The sequence below is a fragment of the Brachyhypopomus gauderio genome, chromosome 5 (assembly GCF_052324685.1).
Source record: "Brachyhypopomus gauderio isolate BG-103 chromosome 5, BGAUD_0.2, whole genome shotgun sequence".
NCBI classification, from domain to species: Eukaryota; Metazoa; Chordata; class Actinopteri; order Gymnotiformes; family Hypopomidae; genus Brachyhypopomus; species Brachyhypopomus gauderio.
The window spans coordinates 28260970-28281836 of NC_135215.1; the positions used below are offsets into that span (position 1 = coordinate 28260970).

General features: G+C 41.2%; 1 long non-coding RNA gene across 1 annotated transcript; it reads left to right on the forward strand.

Annotated features, from left to right (window-relative positions):
* The first annotated feature begins 17212 nt into the window (after nucleotides 1-17212).
* Nucleotides 17213-19435, forward strand: LOC143513900 (uncharacterized). Its single transcript, XR_013130718.1, has 3 exons — nucleotides 17213-17368; nucleotides 18241-18321; nucleotides 18813-19435. It is a non-coding gene; the product is annotated as an uncharacterized LOC143513900 (long non-coding RNA).
* The last annotated feature ends 1432 nt before the right edge of the window (nucleotides 19436-20867 follow it).

Here is a 20867-nt window from a genome sequence, read left to right on the forward strand (position 1 = left end):
GGTCTCTTGTAATGGTCCTCCCTGGCAGAGGAGAGTCTCAGAGGTGCCAGGTTCGCATGTGTATCCTGTATCCTGACCAGCTTCAGTTCAACTCTATTTATTTACACCCTCAGCTATTTTAAATGGGCACCTTTCAGTGTGGATGGGCTCTGAATGTGCCAACCCTGCTGCTTCTGTTCGTCTCACACCTGGGCATCTCTCTTATTTGGCCACACAGAGAGAGAGAAATGTAAACAGAGATCGCTGCAGATATCTGCCACAGATGTATGATTTTCAGTTCACCACCAATGATAGGTGTGACATCTGTGTCCAGAACTGTGTTACAGTGGGCCAGCACCACAGCCAAATATATATATATATATATATATATATATATATATATATATATATATATATATATATATATATATATATATATATATATATATATATATATATATATATATATATATATGGGCCAAGGTTCCTGAGCAGAACAATTTCAGCACCTAGGGGAATGTATGCTATGGCAAACTGCAGTTATGAAGGATAAAGGATGTCTAACACACTAGATGGGCAACTCTAATAAAGTTGCTATTGCTGCAAATTATATGGAGGTCCTAACAGCCCATACTACTGCATACCAGAGATGTTGTAAAGAATTCAAATCTGGGGTCTGTAAAGGTCAGGGAAGCAAGGAAAACCCACTGTTCCTGAAACCAATCCTTGACAATATGACCCTTGTGGCATGCTGCATTGTCCTACTGAAAGTGTCCTTCTGCCATAGGATAAAATTCTGCCATGAACGGATGAACTTGGCCAGCCACAATGCTTAGGTAAGACTTCATTAGGGAAGCCCAGGTTAGGAAAGCCCTACTCTCCAAATGTCTATCTGCAGGTATTAGAGGACCCAGGGTGTGTCAAGGAAAAAATCCCCACTCCATATCCATCTCCTACTCCATCTCCATGCAAACCTGCAGTGGATGCCACCGTGCAGCCATCCTGTATTACAGTCAGTCTGGTTCATAAGGAACGGCTCAAATTCCTCAACCACAAAACTGCCTCTGTGGCAGCCAGCCGTCTGGTGGCAGCCTCTAAGGCAGCGCGTGGGGGCGGTACCACAGCTCGAGCGTGGGCAGAGCAGTTAAACATTAAGGGTCAAAAACACACTTGATATTAAAATGGTCTCAATGAGAGAAGTTGTGTTCCTGAAGAGCGCAGTGAGGCTCCCACCCACTATGCAAAGTCTGCAAAGGGTGGCCCACTGGGACGGTACCCGCCATGGAAAATATGAAGCGTTCTTCTGCCAGAACGTCTTCCCACAGTGCCCTTGTATGTTGGAGTAAAGGAGTGAGAGGGTGATAAAAGAGTGGAGGAGCAGAGCTCCCTGATCAGGAGCACGGACTCACGTGTCCACCCTTACGCAGCTTCTTCTGTCTGCTACATCATGTAACACTTAAAAGCAAGACAAAAAAGAAGGGGCTTTTGGGATATAGAAATTCTCAGGAATCTGCAAAAGAGAAAATGGGGGAGTGAACGCAGGGAAGATTAAGAAGCTGTCTTCAGCCATGCTTATGATTTTTTTCAGGCCTGAAGTGAGAAGGTCCTTCTCAGGTTCTCTGAGGTCTATGCCACAGGTCATGTTTTTTGAGCATTTCTGCTGTGATCTGTACATATGTAAGGCGTCTTTTCCATGTCTTCATTCTTCAGCGGAGGTTGCCTCAGTATTCCCACCAGCCCTTAAAAAGCCCAAGAATGTATAACATGGAAAAAGCTGTTTTCCTAGTGGTGGGCTCTCAGCTACCTGACCCAGTGAGTGTTGTTCTTGCGTGGGTTTGCATTGTCATCCAAGTAGAAAACCAAATGGCTGTTACTGGCATGATGCTAGCAAACCTCTTCTGTAAGTCAAAAGTTTATTTTAGCCCCCAAATCACTCAATTTATTTCATTAAGACATATTTACTATACATGAGAAGCATAAAAGAGTTAAAATTACTGTAATCTGATTTTCCACTTACAAGAAACAACGTAAGCCAAGACTTTGGAGCTATGAAGGTAACGTTGCTAACAAATAGTGAAAGCTGATACCCACCAATTAGCACAGCAAAATGATTGGACAGATCCCCTGAAGAAATAATGATGTAAAATGAAAATGCCAGGATATACCCACTTTTATGTGTGCAAAATATTAATGAGCATAAATATACATTCATGATCAATTATAAGATATACAAATCATCAAATTATGTCAAAATACCATATCTGCATGCATACTTGGGTGGGGTGGTCATTGCATACAAGCTTTAAGCCTGGATGCACATGAAAAAAGTTATGAAATCAAATTGAAATGATTCATGAGTGTTTGTCTTTTTGTTCTTGTTTCTATGGGTGACAATTTCTTGGAAAGAAGAAGATGGTTTTGGGCAAAAGATGGTTACCACTGCAATTTGTTCTGCCATTACTGATTTTGATTTGTTTTTGTTTTTTTGCCAGACTGCAGGAGTCCAGCCTAGAAGAGTCATTTCCCCTAACTCACTGAGATCCACTGTTGAAAAGTGCACTTGTGAGGAGTCTCACCACATCTCTGCAGTAGATCGCTTGTTAAGCAAGTGATGCACTAAAAATACTTGTTAGGAAGGTTAGCAATAAACACATTGTTGCTTGTGAAAAGTAAAATTTTTCCACAATTAATTAGAAATAGAAACAGGTATGGAAATTAAATCTCCTCTATGCTTACACACATATTTGCACGCACACACACACACACACACACACACACACACTTACACTTTATCTATGTACAGCTACAGAAACAGTGAACAGTGAAATAGAGCCCCCAGCCCCCCCCCCCCCCAGAGCCCCCGAAGGTTATATTTGTAACTATCTTACATTCTATTCTACTTTAATGGTGGCAAAATGTTTCTTTGAAGAGGGAACTTTCAGTATCACCTAAACTTTAAAACAAAATTATTTTTGCTGCAGAGTGCAACAAAATGCAACCCTCAGACACTGCATTGAAGAGCTTAGGAGAGTAATGCAAAAAATGACCATGCAATTGAGAACATAATATAATTCTTAAACATCTTTCTTTGACCACCTCTCTTTGCTGAAATTTACATGTACAGGAGAGCAACAGGACTACAGCAAACAAGATGTCCTGATCGGCAGCTAGATGCATAAGACTCTGTGAACCAGATAACAAGAGCTTCATTATAAGTAATCATATTCTCAACACTGGAAATGAGATTAAGTAACAGTTTGGTCACAAATTGAAATTTGTGGGAAAAATAAATTTTCTAAATTTGTTAACTTTTAATTTCACTATATGTAAAATGTAAAAAATAAATACTTAAAGACAGTACAGTACAATAGTGCAGAACTCATAGTTCTTGTTATACCTTTATATTGTTATATCCACTCTATTACTTAACTTACATAAAAGTAAGTTTTGGTATGTATGGAGATCTAGTCTAGTATGTAGGCCTATGAGTGATTTAGTCTAGTATGTATTGGGATTTAGTCTAGTATGTATAGTGATTTAGTCTAGTATGTATTGGGATTTAGTCTAGTATGTATGGGAATTTAGTATGTATTGCAATTTTACAAACCATATGTGCAGCTATAAACCAACATATTATGTGGCACAGCAAGCATGCATATTAGTCTCAGTTTGTTGTAAGATTTATGGTCCAGATTTATGTTTATGTTGTAAGATTTATGGTTGTAAGAATGGTCCAGCTCCTCCTTACTTGATGGCCATGGTAAAACCCAGATGCATACCTAGAGCCCTCCGCGCCTCAAGTATGTCTCGTCTTGACCCTCCATCATCCAGGACACATGGGAGACAAGCATCCAGACTTTTCTCTGTCCTGGCTCCAAGGTGGTGGAATGAACTTCCCTTGTGTGTCCGAACATCGGAGTCACTTGCTGTCTTCAGACGCCGACTGAAGACCCACCTCTTTCAAGTGCACTTTGCATAATTATGCGTTGTCTATTGTACTTTATCGTCTCTTAATTCAGGTATTGTGCATAATTGGGTTATAGGAATTGTTTACTGTCTTTTTCCTCAGGGGATGTGTATATTCAGGTATAATTGTTGGGTATCATTTGACTTTCGTCTAGTGGTTTTTCCAGCTTAGAGTACCTTGTGTTCAGGACTATCTATTCTACCTTGGAGATTCCAAGCAACTACGTAGCACTTTTGTAAGTCGCTCTGGATAAGAGCGTCTGCTAAATGCCATAAATGTAAATGTAAATGTAAATTTATAGAATTAGCTATATGGAGGTAGTTATGCATATGTGTTCAACGTTTCCGAGCATACAGGAGAGGTTTTGCTTCCACTCAGGAAATAATTAGTTTCATTTCCTCCTGCATCTGCCAGCTCCTGAGGTGGTCATGGAAGCTCTGTGTCATCCATTGTGAATGGAGGAGAACATTACCTTTAGTGACCCCCGCCATTCCAGCACCACCTTTCTGATGAGGCCAAAGTTGGACTATCTTTTACTTTTTCTTTCTTTCTTTCTTTCTTGAGATTTTAGCAGCACACGTGCTTGCAATTTATCCGTTTTATGTCATTTGTAATGTAGCTTGGAATTGTTTAAACTCAATGACATGTAGTGGTGTTTATCTACATTTATATCTGATTTACAAATTAATTTAAACAAATTAAGAAAGCTGAGAAAATCATAGCAACAGTGTTTGTGCTCAGAGTTTAGCATTTACCTTAATTTCTCTGAAATTAAGTTGTTGCCATAGTGACCTTAAGTGCCAGACTGTGGTGAATGAGTATCATGTAGTCTTCAAGGAGTTTTAGGAAGCTGTCGATCAGATACCCGGAAAGAAATTCAAGCTGTTACATTTTACTGACAACTGATAGAGTTTACAGCCCTGCACTTAATCGGTCGAACATCAGTTCAGAAAGAGAAATCTGGTTTTGTCATATCTCCTTAAGTGCGGTTGAATTGGAACCATGTGATGGCTTTACTCGCTGGCTTTCTTTCATATAAAACATTTAAAGAGTCTTGAGGTATACTATGTGGCCCAATGTCTTTAGCAGTAGACTAATATGAAAAGGTGTATGTGTATGGCTGTTGAAATGGCACATTTCTGACTGGTGAATCACAGTGCAAAGGCCTTCACAATAACTCCAGCTGGCAAAGCAAGCAGAATACTGGCATATTTCTCTCTTCTCTCTCTCTCTCTCTCTTTGTGTATATAATATTTCATTTTATGTGTGTACATGTGTGGTCACTGAGGCATTTTCCTAGGCCTTCTCAGGCTCTCCTAGCTCTGCTACATATGAGGCTAAAGCTAATTATTTATTGTCCCATGCAGCCTTGCTCAGTGGTGTGTAGGTAGCCAGCCGCTGCTGTGCCCTGTTTGCATATGGCCAGAGCAAGAGTGTTGGTCACTGCCCTATCCCGACCCCAACCCCACGCACCACTGGGACACTTCAGGCATGTTTAACAACACCGCCATCCCAAACAGTTGCCCCTACATCTGATAGCACATAGCTTAATGCCGTTCACCTTGACGATGACAGCTGCACATATCAAGACAGCTTATGTGCCATGAAGACATAGGTGGCCCTACGACTTTAATATATGTATTAAAACCTTAGTAGCTATTCTGCATAGTTTATTTAAAAACACTAATTAAGAAACATGTCCATTAACATCCATGTTCAACGTCCATGTCACATGGCAATTTGGAGATGGGATTGATAATACTGTTTAAAGATCCAATCTCTGCAACATCCACATATTGGTTGCCCTGATGTTTTCTACTATAAATTCTCATGTGCGGGTTAGTAACTATATTTATTGTGATGGGGGAGGAGGTGATTTACAAAACTTCTCTTCTCTGACAGTTTCCTGACTTCATTTGGGGTATAAACTTATATGCACTTTCCATTGCATATCAGTTTACAAGGATTATGGTATATCTATCAAACTGCTAGAAGAGAGACAGTAACTCCTTGGACTGAACAGCATGGAAAACGCAATACAGCTCAAATGGCTTTGAAAGCTGTTTGTCTGTCTTAATGAATCCACTCAAACTGTAGACTGGCGCATTTGCGTTCTTGACTACATATTGGTCCTGTGATGCGGAAATAGGGAAGAGGACACACGGCAGTTGTGGGTGGTGTGGCGCTCTACCTCTGTTATTATTTAAATAGGTAGGCTGCCGCAGTGAATCTGTCTACATGCTTTAATGACAATACCATCTCCTGTGTGGTGAAATAGATCCCTCGTATGCAGCTACAAGCTTCCCCTCTTGTAACGTTCTGCAGTTGTAAAATGTATTAAAATGTCTTGTGGTGACTAAAGAGAACGAAAGGTTTAGAGGGGAAGAGTTGAACGGCAGCTGTCCTCTTGCACACAGACAAAAGGCTTTTGAATGCATGGGGCGGGAACAGCCTATGGGAAACCGTCAGTTCCTCATCCAGGCACAAGTGAGAGTCCTGCGTCCCTCTGGCTAAAGCCAGACTGGTGCACTCTCACCTGCCTGGACCAGTATGCACACCCAACACACTTCCTGAGCTGTTTCAAAGAGAATGAGCGTGTGGTCCCCTCTCAACAGCCAGACACTTTCTACCCTTTTCTGTCCAAGCGGTATAATTTACTGCATCCTGCAAGTAATAATCCCATAATCCTTTCCTCTCCGAGCCCTGAGGAGGGAAAGGCCCAGACCTGTGCCAGGCCTATACGGGCACTGCTGCTTTCTCCTGAACCCTTCATCCTCTGTGCTGTCCGGAGCAAGTCATCCAATCACAGCATGGATCCAGTCTGGTGATCCTTCACCAGAACTCTGCAGGATCATGTTTTCTGTGTGTTTTGTTTTTCTCTGGAAGATCATTTTGATGAGGCTTAACTAGACCTGCATTCATCATGATTTTACAGTAAATAACAAGTTTAGTGTGCTGTGTGGACCAGGTTTACCAACTCCAACCATCATAGCTTAGCTAGAAAAAAATCAATCAGCAAAAGCAAAATGTTGGTGAGATATGTACTATACCAGAGAGAGGCCTGCAAAGACCTGCAGAACGGGCTTGTCTGTAGCCTGGCACTAGTCTTATTGTGATTTATTCTCCTTGTTGCACATTAGCATATACAAGGTGGTTTTATTATATTTATTGAGTTAAAATGGTTTAAAATTAAGATTTTTTTAACTTGGCAATTATTTTACCTTCATGAGGCCGGATCTCATACGTGATACTTAGGATCCATAACGTTGGAGTGATCATCTGTGGTAATACTGGGAAATTGAGTTTCTGCAGCAGTAATTTGTGGGCACAAATTATGTACAAGCATAATATTTTGTGGTCACAAATAATTTTGTTGTGGGCATGAGATTATTATGCTGTGGTTAGTCTCTACATAATGTATGAACACAATGCTTTGTTTTAGAAGGCTGTTTTGACAAGACATGACCACAAGTATCAGAATGTTTTACAGAATTACTGTAGATCTGCCATATATTCATATATTATGCTGTATGTTATATATATATAAGTTGGGTTGGGAACTGGGTCAAAATGGGTAAGCAAACTATGATGACTTTCACCTTGATAGTTTAGCTCGGCTGTATTCCTAACCAAATTGCACAGTAGGGGCGAGAACGAGTTTTCAAACCTGTAAATTACAAATCGTACGTGTGTTTACATGGATGCCGCCACGAAGTCGCCAGGTTTGCTTCATGGAAATTTCATTTTTAGGAACGTAAAGTGTTATCGGAGCGGAGCTCGGAGTGGTCGTTTTCTGCATGGTCCTAGCGCTAGATTCGTCACTATTTAAATATTTGCCATTTTGGTTTATGGGATTGCCATAGCATCATGCTTTATGAACTGTATGTTCTCCTGGGAATAATTTTAATGTTCAGCTAGTATTTAGACCTACAGATTTGCAGCTATTCCTTCTCAAGTCATTTAGGCTAGTATTTATTCAACAGTAAGCGAGCATTTAACATTTAATATAATAAATTAGCATCTAATTAAAATATTCTGAAAGAACAAACACTAGCAGAAACAAATCCCATGACCATCATGCATTGCCCTGCATTTATGTTAGTCAAACATACATTACTGGAAGTGATGTCATAATCTGATTATCATGGTTTGAAATGTTTGGAGTATGTTGTATTAGTGTTTGGGAGATGTTGTAGTGGCCAGGCTCAGAATATTGGACTGTTTTAACGCTGACAAACAGTTGCTCGTAGAGGTTTAAAAAGAGTGTATAAGGATAGTTTCTGTGGCTTGCAGTGGTTAGAAGGCTTACATTCATGAGGTTCTATGAGTGAGATTCAGAGCAGAAGGCCAGATAGGCTTGGCCCTGATCCAGTGTTGCCTGCATCTTTCTGCTCTGCTTCAATAAGGGTGGGGCTTGGAGCACTTTACCAATTTAGCAGTAGCCTATAGATTGAAAAAATGTCTCAAATGTGCACGTGCTGTTGGCTAACCGGCTGTCTAAGCCTTCTTGATTGAAAGTCTAAACTTTTACAGGCAGTGTGTGAGCGGTGGAGGCACCGTGGAGGGTTTGAGGCTAATGTGGAAGAGTTTCACGTCAGTCTGTGTTCAAAGCAACTCCTCTCCTCCCTCCCTTCAACAGAGACATGCTAAAAATAAGCAAGGCTTTTAAAGAGTGTGGCTTTTAATGACAGTGTGTAAAATGTGCTGTGTGTTAACAGCCCTGCCGAGGCCAACCAGAGACATGGCAGAGCAGCCCCAAAACAAATTGTGACAGCAAATAAAGGAGAGAGTCCTCTCTGGAGCCAGATTTATGGAGCCCAGCCCCCGTGTGTGTGATTAGGACAGTGACGTTGGCACTAACCATGATTTTCAAGTCATGTCTGAGAACAAAGTGCACCACCAAACCACTGTACACTGTTGGGTGAACAGATACAGAAGTGAAACTGTGAATGAATATAGAAACAACAACCAAATACTTAACTGCAGCTCTTGGCCTGCTACATACACACATATATACAGGTTGTGGGTTTGATTCCCAGGCCCTAGGCCATGGCTGAAGTACCCTTGAGCAAAGCACTTAACCCCAACTGCTCCCTTGGCACTGGGCTAAGGTACCACAGACCACCAGTGATCACTAGTGTGCACTTTGTAAGTCACTCTGATTAAGAGCGTCTGCTAAATATAATGTAACAATGTAAATCCATACATCCGTACAGAGACAAATGATCTATAGTACTATTGAGCCCAGAGAAACTGTAACATTGAACTGTATTTTGTATATCTTAACAAAAGCTTAAAAACAAGAAGCAAAAGACATCAGCTATATACAAATCTAATGGTAAATAAGAAAAAAGGCACATCTGGACAGTATGTGGGAAAGATACAGTGTTTGGGGAATGATTAAAGCACTTCTCAATCAATACATAACTGAAAAGACAATGTTTGTTGATTGTTTCAATAGAAGGACATGGAAAATATATGAAATAGTAGTGGACAGAATGGGCCTCATAAGTGAAGATCAAAGCTAAAACTGCTGGAACACCACTGACCTGCTGAATCACACAAGATTCAAACAGGCTAGCTGATGAATACGACTAGCTGATGAATGTCTCCTCTGTCTCTTTTCCTCTCCTTTCTCTTCCTTCTCTTTCTTTCTGTCCTAATTTTCTCCTCTGTCATATATAAACCTTTGCTCATAAGCCAATTTTTTATTAAATGAAAAAGAACCTGTTTGTTTATGTCCATGATGCCTATAAATGGTGAATGTGTGAGATGTGAATATAGGTGAGGGTGTGAATGGGTGAGGTGTGAATAAGTGAGGGTGTGAATGGGTGAGGTGTGAATGGGTGAGGTATGAATAAGTGAGGGTGTGAATGAGTGAGGTGTGAATAGGTGAGGGTGTGAATGGGTGAGGTGTGAATAAGTGAGGGTGTGAATGAGTGAGGTGTGAATAGGTGAGGTATGAATGGGTGAGGATGTGGGTGCAGATGTTTGCATCTCATTTCCTGACTTTTGTGGAGGAGTACTTTTTCAGACCATTCAATTAATCAGAAATTTTCAGGAACCCAAGGTGGAGTTTTAAGCTTCCAGAAGTCCAGAAGCATCAGCGATCCCAAACCATCTTGTTAACGTAGACGGAGCCTTTCTGATACTGTGGAACTGTGTGGAGTTGCTTTAAACTGGACTACTGTGCCTTGAGCTCTGGATGGAGAGTTAGTTTGAGCTGGACCACCATCTGTTTTTGATGGGTCTTTAAGTGGTGGACTTGACTGGACCAACTTCTTTCCATGCTTCCATGCTCCAGGCAAGGAGACTGTTTACTTTCTCTAGAAGGCCAGCCCTGGCGCGGCATCCATGAACTAGAAAGAGGCCACAGCTCCAAAACCCAATTCCAGCTTAGGATACAGAGAACAACTTCTGGTTAAATGTATCAGAGTGTTTCGTTTTGGTTTTTTTTTTTACTGCCGTGGGCTGGCAGTATGTAAAGAACATTGGTATATGCTACCTGTGAGGTACATCTGGGCAGCACAAAGAATGACGTGAGGGAAACTATGGCTCTAGTGTCTGTGTAGCAGCTGATGGGGCAGCCCAAGGGTGGTGGTGACATCTCCAGCTTTTTCCTGGATACTGTGGGGCCAGAGCACACTGCTTGTGAGGGGCCATAACACACTCATTGGTGGGAGTATAAAACATGTGCAGAGTGAAAATTGTTAAATGTACAGCACTAAACCACAAAAGTAAAGCAGTGCAATGTCTAGAAAGGCCAAACAGGAACAGCAACGGCAAAAAAGTCAGTCCAAAACACATTAGGGTAAAAAAGAAACAAAAGATACACAGCTCTGCGATTTGGCGACTTCACACAGGAATATTTGCTAATTAGGCTTATAGAGACTAGGTAGTGATTGTCAGGAACAGCACAAGATCTCCCTGCAGATGTGGTTCACCTGCTGCTCATTGCCCCTCCCCTTTGCAACTATTTAAGCTTCCTCCTCTCTCTTCCGGGTTGCGAAGTAATGTTGCCATGCCACGTACCGAGCGTTCCTTCCGTGTTACTGCCTCTGCTCTCCTCCTAGACCTCGTTCCCTGCCTAGTCCCTCTGTACTTCCTGGCTTCTGTCTTACTGGCGTGACCCTGGACTATCCCGACTACGTATGCAATACTCCTGCACAGTGCACCCTGAACGGAGTAACTTACCAGTTCGATTGCTCTGTGATCGTTGTTTCAATAAAAGTGGCTATTCTCCGCACTTGTCTGCCTGATCAATACGTTACAATGATCCACAGGTACGGAATGAGAGAGCGTGGCCGGTAGTTGGCAGCCAAACTGTGAATGTCATGACAATGGTACCATACAAATTGTTCCTAAATATTGCTAATATAAATTTCAGCTTTTACAGTTAAAATTGGTGTAAAGGTGTGATTGTAAACAGTTTATTATATCCTATGTGCTCCTTAGTCTTACAGAGGTGATCAGATATGTACCATTGTGATTTCAGGAAGTAACATATCTGTTGGCTGATTGTCAATCAATGGAACATAAAAAAAGAATATGTCAGCCTCCCAAATTTCCCTGTGATTTTCCAGATCTGAATGCTTTTCGCAGAAGCATTCTCCAGTGTAAAATGTTTGTACTGCCATAAATGACGACAGCACATATCAATCTGATATCATGTTATCTTTATTTATGGAGCACTGGCTATAGCCATAGCTTGTCTTGTTCCAGTGAGGAACCCAGTGTGGACCTGGAGGGTGGATAAGGAGGATCGATGTAGAAGAAGGATGAGGATTGTGAATGAGGACTGTGGATTAGGATTGTAGATGTAGATGTAGATTGTGGATGAGGATTGTAGATGTAGATGTAGATTGTGGATGAGGAGGGTGGGTGAGGGTAGAGAATGAGGAAAGTGGATGGGGAGGGTGGATAAGTAGGGTGGATGTGTTTGTGGGATGTGCATGTGTCATGCGGCATTGCATCTCCTCCCACAGATCTGCACAGTTGTGGGATGGCTTACTTTGTCTGTCCCCTGCAGAAGGGTGTAGTCTCACCCACAAAGTGACATATATCAATGGAAGCCTTTGTGGGAATATGTCTGTCTGACTCTCTCCTCACTCTGATATCTGGTTTCATATTTTTTCAAAACAGTCTGGAGGCAACTGGCAAAAAGAAAGTACCTGCCTCAATGAACAAATACTGATTTTTCCTTCAAAGTCTTTTGTAGGCTTAATGTTTGTAGTTATAGGCTTGTGTCAGAGATATAATTTGACGCATCACCATTAGAGTTGTGGTTTTTTTGATTTATCATTTATACAAAAGCTTAAGGTAGAGGTATGTAGATATATGAAAAATTTAGTTACAGGGCAGAAAGGTCTTTTTCTTGTTTTATTCAAATTATGAATGGATGAAAGAATGTGCCATATTTGTCAATTGTGATTTTCACTGCAATCACAATTTGTCCTCTGTATTTACCAATCTGTGCTGTGAGAAAACACACACACACACGCACGCACGCACGCACGCACGCACGCACGCATGCACGCACGCACTAGTGTTCACTAGAGGGTTGTGGTGCACACGAGCCCAGAGCGGTGGGTAGCCCTAGCCCAGCAAAACTGCCCTAAGTGCCTTGCTCACGGGCACTTCAGTCATGGCATGGGGCCTGGGAATCAAACCCACAGGTCACAAGACCAGTTCCCTAACAACCAGACCATGACTGCCCCATGGCCTCTGATGGGGGGGTGAGCGACATTCCTTCCACCTTCAGCTCCAGGGGCGTTCTGACTGCAGTGCTCATTCAGTGATATAGAAATTAACTTCGCCCACTTCCTAGTATATCACTGATTGATTCAAACTGTTGTTGACAAAAGGATTCTCTGAATTTGTGGAAACCTAGGAAGACAGAAACAGTACAGTCCACGTTGACATCACTGGCAAACATCATAAATTATTAAGCTTTACAGAATAGACAAAATAATGCAAGCCAATGACTCCAGCCTTACAAAAATGGAAACTCTGGCACACCCACTCCTAGTATGTAACACAGATTGCTTTGGGTTGGACCATCAAACTAATAAGTGAAGGGAAGTAAACCAATAACATATTGCAACATTTTCTATTTTTCAACAGGGTGTTGCCAGCAGGGTTTATCATGTACCATCTCATCTATTGGTACAGACAGTGCTGATGGTCCTCTTTCCTCAGTGTCCCTCCCTCATTGGGACAAACAGGAAGAGGGTTCATCTGCAATCGACCCATTTCTTGCAGGAAAAGGATAATTGCACGGTGCTTTGATTCATTTTACCTATGTCCCAGAAATGCTGAATAATTTAAAATCAGGGAAAGAAAAGTAACCTGATATGCTGCCCTGCAAATGAAGTCCTAGGATGTGCGATTATTAATCATCCCTTCATTGGCACCTATGTTCTGTGCTGGACTCCATTTCCTGACGGACACACGTTTCCTGACGGTGCTGGTGAGCGCCTGCCGGAGGTTCTACAGGGGGAGCTCGTTGATGCTACAGTGACTCCACACCCTTCTGAGTTACGTGGTCTCATGAGTGACAGGTGTATTCCATTGAATGACAGGTGTGTTCTAATAGCTTGTGGTCTTATTGACATCCATCGTTCATTCTGAAAACATTAATTCTGTTCATTTATAGAATTAACAGAATTACTGAATAAAATGTCTAAAATAACATTCTGATTTCTGTTATGTATTGCTGTATTGTGTAAGGCTATGCTAAGTGATTCAGAAATATGTAGTGGTAGTGAAGAGCTTTGAACTTCATATAGGGCCTAATAAATTTCATATTCATATTTATTTATTTTAACTTCTTTGAATATTATTTTTTCCAGACATTCCTATTGCTGCCTTCATTGCATGCATTCTGTAAGGCTAGGCTACCATAGCTGTACTGCTAAAAATTCTCATATACCCATACTATAATTTCTGGTCCATTATGTTTAGTCACTTTTTTCTAGCTCTATTGCAATGTTCTCTTATTATTTCTAACAACCTCAGGATTTCTTGTGTGATTGTAACTGTAGGTATTTCATGTACTTGTACAGGTATTTCATGTGTATTGTCATGTGGTCTGTCTCACTGCATCACTTCCTCCACATCAGCAGGTAGGCCAGCAGAGCTCGGTAGTGGCTCTTCATAAAGAGGCACTGTCATTTCAGAAGAGCTATGCACATTGGTCTGCCAGCAATGGAAAGTGTAAAGGTGATGTGATAACTGTTTTGGAGACTTTCAGGGCCCCAGCAACAGTCCCTGAGCCAAGTTTAAACTCTCAAGTTACTGCATTTCCTGCAAATGAAGTCTCCACCTCTGTATCTGGTCTCCACAGATGGAAGCAGTATGATTTATTTCTGGCAAATGGCTATTTTGCAACACATATGTTCTTGTTGTCATTTTGTCTGGAAATGTACCTGAGGATGATGAGATGTTTCTTGCTAGTTAATGGCTACTCACTTTAAGGATATTTGGATGTGCAGTTGTGAAACTCATAGCACTGAGCAATCAAAACAAGAACAATGAATATAGCTTTACTAAGGAGGCCCTGTACAAACAGCAGAGTTGGCCAACATAGCAAAAATGCACTATAGATCTTACTCAGAACACGTAATTGTAAAATATGCCTGCATAGATGGATAACTAGAAGTGACAGGAGAAGACTGTGTGGCGTGCACTACTGATACCCTCTAAATTCACACGGAAGCCCCCACTCTAGATTTATTCATTGCTGTGAGTGCAAATCCATGTGCTGTGAGTCCCGAACAGCCAAGTTCTCTTCTGCCCTTGGCCCTCAACAAGCTCTGCGGTAGGCGTTTGGTGGTGGCTTAAGTTTCTCAAACCTTGCAAAAGAAGATGCCTCAAGGAGAAAAGAAAAATATCCACACCCGCTGACTCGAAAAAAAGGGGGAAAATGGGAATAAATAACACATTCATGCTAAATTTGGAACTGGACATAGCCCCCCTCCACGGTGGCAAAAAAAAAGAGAGAAGAAGAAGTAGGTATCCGTTAAAGTATTAACCCAACCTAGATGACTCTGACAGATCAGTGTGTACTGGCAGCATGGGCTCAACACCCACGGATCCTGCAAACATGCAGGTCTGCCAGTCTCTCAGACATGCCAGGCCTCTCTGAGCCAGTCTGAAAACACCCTTAGACAGGACTCAGAGTTGCAGAAGGTTTTCTCAAGCCCAAGCGTCTTACAATGCTCTCGTAAAGGCTTGTGGAGAGGAAGGTGGCTTGCGCAAATGCCTGTCTGCTGTGGCAATGCGTACTGTCGCACACCACAGTTCGCTGGTTTGAGTGGGCTTCTCATACACCTGGCTTTTACTGCCACGTTAGCCAAACACACTTCAGCAACAAAGACATTTATAGGTCTAATTGACTGGCTAACTAAGCCACACAAGGTTCTTTATCCTGTAGAGGAGCTCTGCTAAGCAGTTCATGATGGTGGCAGACATCACCAGTGTTTATGCCCCTTGAGGGAAATAAATCCCAATCTCATTACTTGACTTACTCACCACTTTCTTCCTCTACTGGTGCATTTATGGGGGTGCTATGGACAATGGTGCACTGTCCAGCCACATTATTTGAAACACCTGCCTTTCATGTATACAGTTACCATTTATGGCCTATAGATAGTCTGGGGATTTTGGGTGGCAGACAAATTTCCCAACTTATCAATGACACTGGCACATGTAAAGCCCCTAAAAACTGTTGTTTGTCCAATACCTACATTTTTGCCACCTTTACTGTGTCAGTTAATGCTGTATAAAAAGTCACCCAAATAATATTCAGTAAAACATCATGTGATCAGACACTGTCCAGACATAGAAACTGAACAGGATAGATGGGAGGGTGTGGGGCGGTGATGAACATCTTATCAACATATGAGATACAGTTTAAATGTGTACCAGTGGTGAGCTGAATAAAGTGGTCATGACTGCATTTACAGGGTAATAACCACATTTAACATCACAAATACCAAAAGTTATTTTGCTCTCCTATGTGAACAAAAGTTCAATGTGCAGATGTAATGCCCAAACAGCTGTTATAGGTATTGGATGAGGTATTGATGACAACTGGGATTGTATTGCTTGTGGTACAGAAGCACATTGTACTGTTCTAGATAATGGCAAACAATCACGTCTTTCAATTGCCGTTTAATTCAAATTAAATGTGTAGTGACTTATTTTTGCTTATGGCAGGCAAATTGCTAGTGACATACTGTGATGATAAGCATGCCAAGGCGTCTTGGTGTCGTCCAAATAAGGACACTGTCATGGTTATTTTTTAATTCAGACTCTATTTCCATATGTCCCATTGAGACAGAGGGCTCTTTGGGTGAATAACAAGAATAAAGACCTCATCATATTTTTTCATGTAGGCTACATTAATCGTGACCACCATAGTTACATTTTTGCCAGATTCAGAAAGCGGCTTTCTGTGGGTGGAACAGTGAAAGAGTTTCACCAAGCGGTTTGGTCCAGTGAATCTGGCAGAGTTTTACATTTACCAAAAAAAAAAAAAAACCAAAAAAACAAAACAAAACGGCACTACGGGGTAAATTCCGCATGCTGGAGGGCTGAAAACATGAAGTTACAGAGAGGACCCTGTCTAGACTATTTTCCCACAGAAAACCATATACTTTGGTTCAGTGTAGCTGTCTTGATGTAAGTTGTGTTTGCACTTTGGTGAATGTGTGAAGGTCTACTGTATTTGTATTAAGCTTCTGGTGTAGCCAAGCCACAGCCACCTGAGGTAAAATGGTGAAAACACCCACAACCACATAGCTATAGCTCTACTAGATCTTTGTGTTGATCGTTTGAACATTGTTTACCTCAGATCAAGTAAATTTGATCTAGCAAACACTAAAAGAGAGTCATAGCCAAGCTCAGACATTGCATGTCATAGTAATTTAAATGCCACTGCCTAAGAAGCGTAAATTAGCCTTTATTGTGAAGTGTGTGTTGTAATACATAGGGTTTGCTAATGTATACGCTGTGTTAATGTAAGCTGCGCTAATGTAGGCTAATGTGTCGGGCTCTGTTATTGTGTTAACACATTGAGTTATAGGTCCATTTGATATGTAGGTTGTGTTAATACATGTGCAATAATGTTGCCTGCGTTGATATGTAAACTGTGTTAATAAGAGTCTCTGCACTCGGGTTGTAGTTGGAGAGTGTGGTGGGGAATTCCAGCGCTGCCACTGCTTGGGCTGGGTTTTTCCTCCTTCATCTCACACTCTGTACTGTAAACACATGGCAGAAGATCTTTTAGCCAGCGGTGGGTGCTTCATCTGTCCAAATCCTCGTTGTGTTGAAGGTGGTGAGGTTAAAGCTCAATGTTTATTGAATGATATAGCGATGCCAGTCTGCCTCTCCCTTGCTGAGTAATTCCACAGCCACTCTGTAAGTTCAAAGCAAACTGTTATGTTGTTATAATTGTTAGGCTACATTACAATTCCATGTTTAAAGCAGTTCAATGCCACTGTGACGCCACATCAGATTTGCCAAATAGACTGATCTAAACCGCCATATTTCAAATGTGCTCAGCATTGTGAGGCTAAGTTGAGAATTCTCTGAGTATGTATGTGTGTCATGTCCAGATGCATTCACACAGTGCATACTTATGCACAATATCTGTCTGAAAACCTTTAAAAATGAAACCAGTTTTTGTTATTGTTACATTTGTTTCCAACACATTTTAGCTCACACAGAGGACGATTACTGGAACACACACTTCCTGTTTTACAGTGTGTGTGTGTGTGTGTGTGTGTGTGTGTGTGTGTGTGTGTGTGTGTGGGGGATCGAGTGTAAATCTCAGTGTGGGTAAATAGCAGAGCTGTGTTTGTCCTTTGCTAGCCATCTGCAACTAATCTTTGTGGAACTGTGGTACTAATCTAAATCAGTCGTCTAAAACCTGACACTGCAGCTCCTTTTTGCTCTGTCAGTGTCTCTCATTCCCCTGGGCCATGGCAACACACTTTTACTGCCATTGTCTTTTCCGACACTGTCTGGTGTGCATGAGCACTTCCAAGCTGGGATTCCAGACTGTCTCCAATTCGTAATCCGTCGCAATTAAATGATGGCCTGCCAGTAAAGGCCTGGCCGCTGTGAGAGAGCAGACCAAAGCTGGCTTTGGAGCTCTGTTTTATTGGATCATAAATTGTTCGATTTATGCTATCATCAGCCGGAGCCAGGGGTTATGGCCCTTGCGATGCTGTACTGACATTTTCCAGTTTTAGCAGGGAAGAGACTAAATGGTATTATCTTTCATTTAGTACTTGCTCCGTGTGCCCATGGACTGGAATAGTGGAGGTAAAGGTCTTATTTGCTGTTGCGTGCTGATGTTCCTGCTCTGGGTAGGTTCTCCTGGCTCATGGGTGGTTGAATGTAGCAGTTCACCTTCTATTCGCTTGTCGCAACATGGAAAATTCACTGATGATTTCCAGACAAACACACATGCACGCACACACACACACACACACACACAAAATCACAAACATAAATAGAACGTATAAATTGTTATTGCTAGCGAACAGAGAGTGAGCAGGCGTAAGTTAAAAAGAACGCAGTAGCAGAAGAATGTGCACCTTCTACCTGCTCATCTCCCCTGTACATAATGAGTTAATACGGTTCGTCTTGTTCTCGCATGAATTGGCAGAACAGGTTGCACAAGTGGATTAGGGAAATTGAACCTGAAGCAAGATTATATAGTAAAATTTTCTAAATCTCAGCGACAATCTCTGAGCTCTGATAAATTTGTTTGAATCATTAGTCACCTTGATATATTTTACTTTGCATTATTCTTTGCATTGTATCATAGATATGCCTTATATCATTTTTTCCACAGATAAAAAAGCACTCTTTCACCATCATGGAATCCTGGAATATAAACACCCTCTCTGCAGTGGAATTACAGTTCAACCAATATGATCTCAAAAGTGTGAACAGGATTACTTCAGTCCTCTTACTCTGTTAACTTGATTTATAGCTGTGTTCCAGGTGGGCCAGTCCTCACTGGTATGCAGTACCAGTGCTTCTGTATTTTACTCTTTGGTATTCTGTGACTTTTTATTACATACCAGCTTCTAACGAGCTCCCAGTGTTCTCCTCTGCCTCTCCATATCAAGATCGTAACAATCCCGTATAAACTGAATTACATAGGGAACGCTATGTGATGCTCTCCTGTTCCTGCTCGCATGAGTAATATTACTGTAAGAAAATGCACTTTTGAACAGGATATTATTTGGCTATTTGTATGAAGTATATTTAAAATAATTTTAAAACCAGTTTTTAGTATGGACCCCAAGGATGTCCAAAGTGTGTTAGGATTAGGAACAATGAACAATGGCTCAAGTTTCCTTGAAAAGAGATTTTCCTCAGACGGTCCTCAGAGATTTTCACTGAGTGCTCTGTGACAATGTTAACCACGTAACTGCTCTAGGTCTGCACTGACAGCCACACACATCCATGACATACATGCTCCAACAATCATGTACTTTAATTACAGTTAAGTAATTTTGACAAAAATTAAGGTTAAGTAGCTTTAACAAAGTCAAACGGGTGCAAAATGAGATGAAACAGAAATATTTAGGTGCGGCATTATCAGGTACATTTTTCATTCAGGAAATGTATCGGCCTTTTCAAGACCACATACCAAAGAATTGTGTCTGTACAGATCAGAGAATTAATAATAGTACTAATACTAAAGGTTGTTTGAGCCTGACATATTTATAATTTGTATGGGAGAAACCAGCCATCTGAGATGTGTACATAAAGTGACCTTTTGGCTGGTAACCAGTTGCTAAGGGACAGTAGACATGGGCAGTGGTGACTACACACTTATAGACACACACCCACCGGATACACTCCACTCTCATGCTCATACATGCAACGTTTTACCAATTAAACAGCCCCAGGGACAGGATAGGCTCCTGAGTCACAGAGGTGTTTGTACGCTGCTTTACTGATAAAAGTTGGAACTGACCGAGGCCGGCGGCAGTGAGGAGAGAAAAGGCATGTCTCAGCTTACTGATCATGTCTGGGACCACCTCAGGGTAATGTGGTAGAGTGCAGCCTACATTGCCTCACAAGACACGTGTCAGCAGTGACATAATTAGTTCTCAACTAACCTCAGGGCAGCTGGCAATGGTCATGAAATGGATTGTTGCACTTAACTGCTCAACTAGAACTAGCCTAATGGTGTACAATGTTTTACCCTAAAATAACCTGTTCACTCAAATGCTGAACTGCCAGCTAAAGTTAATGCTAATGCTGAGTGATACGAGGCAGGACAACAATGCTGAGAAGAGCAACATTTATTAAATATATTATATAAGTACAAATACTGTACAAAGCTAAAGAAGTAAAGAACATGAAGGCAAAATAAAAATCAGAGACACCTGGAAATCACTGAGTGCAAGCACAAAACAGGGAAAATACACCCAACCCATACACTCAACCCATACACTCAACAAATACTGTACACCCAACAAATACACTCAACCCATAAACCCAAACCATACAGCCATCCATACAATCTATCACTAAGAGTGATTTGAAGACATTATGGTTAAATATTACGACAAGTACAGATTAATTATACACATATATAACAGACATGTAGAAAGTATTAGAGACCCATACTTGAGTAAAAGTACAAGTACTCTATCAAAAAAGTGACTTGAGTAGAAGTTGAAGTGTTCTTTAAAAACTTTACTTAAGTGGAAGTACAGAAGTATTCAGCATTTTTGTACTTAAGTATTGCAAGTAATTTATTCTAAAATGTATTACTTAAGTACTGAAAGTAAAAAGTACAAGTATTGTGTTTTGAATTTTGAATATCACTTACAAATCAAAGCTGGGTCAAAGACCACAGATACAAGTGTATGTAAAAACAAGTAGC